At 36.5% G+C, this 5,928-nt stretch overlaps 1 long non-coding RNA gene across 1 annotated transcript; it reads left to right on the top strand.

The window, feature by feature from the left end:
• The first annotated feature begins 2,366 nt into the window (after positions 1-2,366).
• On the top strand, positions 2,367-5,721 carry LOC146001989 (uncharacterized). Its single transcript, XR_014443657.1, has 3 exons — positions 2,367-2,390; positions 3,274-3,345; positions 5,365-5,721. It is a non-coding gene; the product is annotated as an uncharacterized LOC146001989 (long non-coding RNA).
• Positions 5,722-5,928: the final 207 nt, after the last annotated feature.

Genomic DNA, 5,928 nt, shown 5'->3' with positions numbered 1-5,928 from the left:
TGGGTTAAGATCCAACTTGTAATTTTTACACCAAGAAATCACCCTGTCTACATCTTCCTGTAGTTTCAAGCAGTCGTCAGAGGTAGTTATTTCGTGGAAAAGCTTAAGATCGTCGGTGAAAAGCAACTTTTGAGAATTGTGTATGCAATTTGATAGCAAATAAATGTTCACCGACAAATCATTACCTCCCTTCTTCTAGCAGTCTTGATAAAAATCTTCATTCCAACTTTTTATATTATTCTACATCAGCACTTTGAAACGATTTCCATCATTATTTTTGGCTGACAAGTGAGCCTTTGTGCAGTGCCTCGCCAATCCTACGCCCAGGCCTGGAATGTCCAACTCTCCTCAGAGCGATTTTCGATCATCAAACAAAACTTTAGGAAGTAATCTCTATCTCTATAAATATATAAAAATGGATGTTTGTGTGTGGGTGTGTGGGTGTGTAGGTGTGTGTGTGGGTGTTCCGGCATAACTCTCGAACGCCTGGAGCAATTTCAACCAAACCTGGTACAGGTATCACTTGCAATCTGGAAATAATATTTTGGGGGGTATGTCACCCCTGACACCCCTCGGGGTGGGGTGGGAAGGAGTGACATGTAAAAATAATCCAAAACGACCGATATTAAATTCCGCACAAACAGACATCCGTGACTCTATGCTAACCGTACAACGACAGTGTTTGTCGGGTTGTCTAACATTCAGGTTGATAATCAGGCTGATATGACATTGTGTTGCGAAAGTGACCGATATTAGCGTGGAATCCATAGTTTACGGGGTCGCTATGATGAATAGTGACACTGCCAATGCCGTTCAACTCCAAGTTAATTTTGCACTATAGTTAGAATTCATTATTTTCCTGTCTAATAGAATATTGGGATAAATAAATGCCTGGGAAACGCCGGGTAATCAGCTAGTGTAATATAATATCAAACATGATATTTAGTTTAATAGGTATCTTAATATACGATTTAACAAATGCAAAGAAATGGTGTTGGGATAGTCCGGCCTGCTCAGATATACCTGTATTCAATCAAGGGTTAAATTTAAATGTTGGTATCATAACACGGTGATTCCAGTTGTACGTACGTACAACGAGACTGTATACTGTAAAAGGTTTACTGAAGAAATTACGGTAAAATACGTCAATTTCCGTTGCCATCCAATACCGTAATAAATGACCATGGCAGTCTTTAAAGTACGACTATTAATAGTAATTACATATTACATAGTTAACTAACTAAACTAGCCTTCTTAAACCCGAAGGTTTATGGATGCAGCAACACAAGCCTTCTATCTGCTCCTTACTGGGAAAGATCAATCCCATCTTTTCCATCCTTACCGATTTCCTTTAGGCCCATCTCAACCTTATCCCTCTTGGCCTTTCTACAGGTTTCTTATCATGAAATAACACTACAACAATCCTCTAAACTCTTCTTCCCTCTCCTATTCATGCCATACGTCTTGCGCATTTAAGTCTTCTTGATTTAAAAAAAACATTAATTAATGTAATTTTAATAATTCATTTTTCTAAAATATATTTAGGTGAATACAACTCCAATTTACAATCATTATCTATCTTGATGTAAGAATAAACATTGAAGTTTATGTAGAAAAGTGTTGCATCCAGTTTTTGTAAATTAACAGCAGACTGTTAAATTTTAATGCTAGGATTTTGTAAATTCAACAGCAGCTTCTAACAGTGAACCATCTAAACTAATATACACGTTAAAAAATGAAGCCAACAAAATTATATTTTATTCTGCATAGCCTTTTATCGTCCAAACACAATGTAAAGTTGACACACATTTTGTGCTTGAAAGACCAATTTTTGCACAGCTTGAACCTTGGAGCATAATTATTGAAAAGACAAGTCAAGCGTGAAACAAATTAGAGTTGACGTAACTTACAATTTTCTCGAAACTCGATTGCTTGCAAGGCGAATAACATAGCGAAATAACGCTACAAAGAAAATCATGTTTTTTAACTTTCCATACCCTACCATCACTTCGCTTCTAGACAGTTTAACAATATGACAATCGTAATACAAGATTAACGAAGCCTCTCGCACACTGATACTGGAGATATAAGTGTTATTTTAGATTGTACAATTAAGATAGTTGTATCGAAACTACTATGCTAAGGAGAAGCCATTTAACTGTTGAAGGTAGGTAACTTCGAGGATAAACTAAAGTTTATCAGATCTTCTGACACACGCTGAAGGTAATGTGTGAAATGCTTAGCACCTTCATTTCATAAAATACTATGACCTTGGTAAAAAAATCCCAAACGAAAAATCCATTGCAGTTCCTCATCCTGTTGACGAGTACTTAAGCTGTTGGTTCACCAATGTGTAGCATCAGATACTTCACAACTGTACTACAGTCAGAGTATGTATACACTGTAAAAAATATTATTTTCTACCGTTAATTTTTAAAAGTCTCTCTGTTAATTTACATAAACCTGATTCAACTGTTTCTTTAGTGAGCATAGGCACATCCATGTTGTAGCTTCTATGTGCTGTGGTAGAATGTCTTCAATAACCGCTTGAAATAATAAACACAGACTCATTCATATTATATAATCAAGGAACTAGTAGACATTTTTCACGGACCAACATATTTTAAAAGTCCCATAAAAATAAAATTGTGCTTTGGCTACCATCTATCATTTCAAACTTTAAGTATTTAAATAACTTTACTTCACACACATGACTATAAACTGCAGTAAATATATTTTTGAAAATCGAATCACTAAAATTATATTAATTCCGGTTAACTATGTAATACTCTCAAATACTTGAAGAAAAATCACAGTAATTTTTACGGTAGTTGAATGATATTGGAAATTGACGATCAAATATTTATAATGTGTATAAAACTTACGACTGATATCCCGGGCAAAGAACATTAGTTAATTTAATGAATAAAATGTATTACATTTAGTGAAGCAGAATTTCTATCGAAATACAAGAACCAAACTAAACTAAATAAAAAGTCTGCGCAACGTAAAAATTATTTAAAAATTATAGCCGATTCTACATGTAATTCTCAACCAATTTTGATGCATTAGAATTTAACATTAAAGGAATCATTACACAATATAAAACATTAAGATTTAACCAATTGTAATCTTGAGGAAATACCATCTCCGGATGCGAATGATGGAGGTTGAACACAAGTGAAGTAAAGTTTAAATTTTTGACATCATATATACGAAATTCGGAATTTAAAAAATAAAAACACTGTGATGCTTTTTCTTCCCTCTTGACAGAGCTAAAACCAAATCCTAGAAATGGCAGCGTCCAAGGTAGCAATTCTTCTCTTCGTCATCTGCTTGAGTGTGGTAAGTGCACTGTTATAAGTTACGGAAAATTGTACATTCCACAATTAAAATTAAATAGTTCGCCTGTTAATTTTAAAAGACGATATACAATACTTTCTTTGCTTAGTGCATGTGCATGCATGACGTCAGTTTTTTTTCTGTGACTGGAATGAAATGTGAACGTGATATTGTTAACCACTTGGAATATTAAACTCATTATACTTATGATTGATTGATTTGGTGTTTGTAGTCCACTGTATGCACAGTAAGGATAATCGGGACTGGACCTACAGTTTAAAGTGGAACCAGAACGACTATGTCCTTCCACCGGCTATCCGTGAGTACAATGCGACAACTCTACCACTGCGCCATGTGTGAGGCCTTTCATATAAACTTATGTAAGAGTATTGAGACACATGAAAAAAAAATCAAATTTACATTTTAATATTTAATTTTTCATAACAATATAAAATAAGTAAAAAAAGTATTGAGACACATGAAAAAAATTCAAATTCAAATTCTAATATTTCATTTAGCATAAAGATAGATCATGGTTGTCCTCCTCCGTAGTCGAGCGGGTTAAGGCGTTCACTCGTCTTGAGATCGTTCGCTGCGTAACGGCGTTGGTTCGAATCCGGCTCTGGTCGGAATTTATTCGGCCTACGTATAGGGCCGGTGGCAACCCACCATCGTGAGGAAATTGGGAAGCTCCGAATGAGTGAGCGTAACCCGGTCAAGAAGACCTACAACAACGGCTGGTGTTTCGTCGGGCTGATCACCCGTCACCCCAATACTGGTCTAAGACCTCCACGCTATAACAGGTGACGGAGAAACAGTGTGGGAGGGAGACCAGCAGTCGGTAGGTAATACATGGCCCTTCATGGGCTGTCGCGCTGTGGGTTATTATAGATCATGGTTATACATTGCAGTTGTATGGACCATAAATATCATTAAAAGGGCATTAATTACTGTTGACCGTTTGTAATATAAATTAATGCTTTATAACGGTCATGTTAATTTTTAAATGCTTAAAACAGCTTTGTCTAACATAAAATTCCTAGATATAGCTACGATAGACACTGTAATCGAATCATCCACAGCACTGATTATTTTTTAGGAAAGAATAAGTAATTTCCCTTCATCCCATTGTCAATTCAATATAGTTGTATAGGTTGTCCCTGAAGTCCCCGTACTCCTTCTTGCATGTATCCTGTCGCCGTGGCTGATGTGAACGGAGATACTTACAGTGCTGGGGAACGGCTTGTGAAGTATGTATGGGTGCACAACCGACAACGCACGGGGCAAACTATGTACTGTAACGTAATGTAAATTTCGCAATTATGTTATAATGTAAATACATACGTATGTTATATTAGATAAATGTGACACAGTTTGAGTCAGAAATATGGTTACACATTTCAAGTAAATGCAGTGTGTTACTGTACAATATAGAGGAAAATGTTGAATGGTATATTGAACTTGAAATTTCCTTTTTCTTTAATTTCAGATAAATGTCACGCGCTCGAGCTTACGTCATTTTCCAAAATGGCGCTGAACATGCAGAAGCAGGTTACAGTTGCAGCGTTGGCAATTGCTACCGTGAGATTGTCGAGACATTATTTATATCGTGACATTGTTGCCTTCGACTGCTTACATCGAATTGTTGTTTATTTTAAGTCCATTGCTGTGCTCATGGCTTTCACCATCATTCTGGTATGTAACTTCCCACGCTGAAACTGTAACTTGCTTCTGCATGTTCAGCGCCATTTTGGCTAATGACGTAAACGTGACGTACTTAAACGTGAACGATATATCTGACTCATTCTGTATATATCTAATGATAATATTATACCTATGTACTATATTATATAATCTATGGGTACAAAGACTTATAGGACACCCTGTGCTGTGACAGTATATTCACGTATGGATGAACTGTTGGATTTCTGGAATAATTGTCACACATATAATGTACAGTCGAAGATATACCACTTTTAGTTTCTGTGTCACTTTTGCCACTAACTGCCATATCGTTCGCAGGTGCTGCAGACCATCCTGGCCAGCCACCACCACAAGCACCATGGTTCTTCTTCCGAAGAGAGCAACGAGGGTGGTTGGGGATGGTTCTCCAGTGGAAAGGACAGTGGCTGTGGAGAGGAGAAGAACTGCGGACAACAAGAATCAGCTGGCAACCTCGCTTACGCCCAGAGCGAGAACACCAATGTCAACAATATCAAGAGCTCATAACAATGGCCTGAAGTTTCTAAGACGACAATTAGCTCTATTACGAAACTACCCACTCGAAACAATCCTTTCTCCTTATTTCAACAACCAAGTTTTCGTGCTTATCCAAATTGTCTGTATATCGAGCCTGCAAAAATAAATAGTAGCATTTAATTGTTGCACGATTCTTATTGCTTGAACCAATACCAGTATACTTAGAGAATACGTTTCTTACATTTTGTGAAGTATAGAGGTGATAATGTTTGACGTACATGAAGATGACACATTTTACAAAGCGGTTGGACCTCATATATGACCAAAAAATGTCCACATTACTATTTTGTTTATTGTATTTAAAGCATGATGGATATAGTGCAAATA

The sequence above is a fragment of the Lepisma saccharinum genome, chromosome 18, assembly GCF_977018435.1.
Source record: "Lepisma saccharinum chromosome 18, izLepSacc3.1, whole genome shotgun sequence".
NCBI lineage: Eukaryota > Metazoa > Arthropoda > Insecta > Zygentoma > Lepismatidae > Lepisma > Lepisma saccharinum.
The sequence above is the reverse complement of the archived record's forward strand: the minus strand, read 5'-3'. Positions and strand labels throughout refer to the sequence as shown.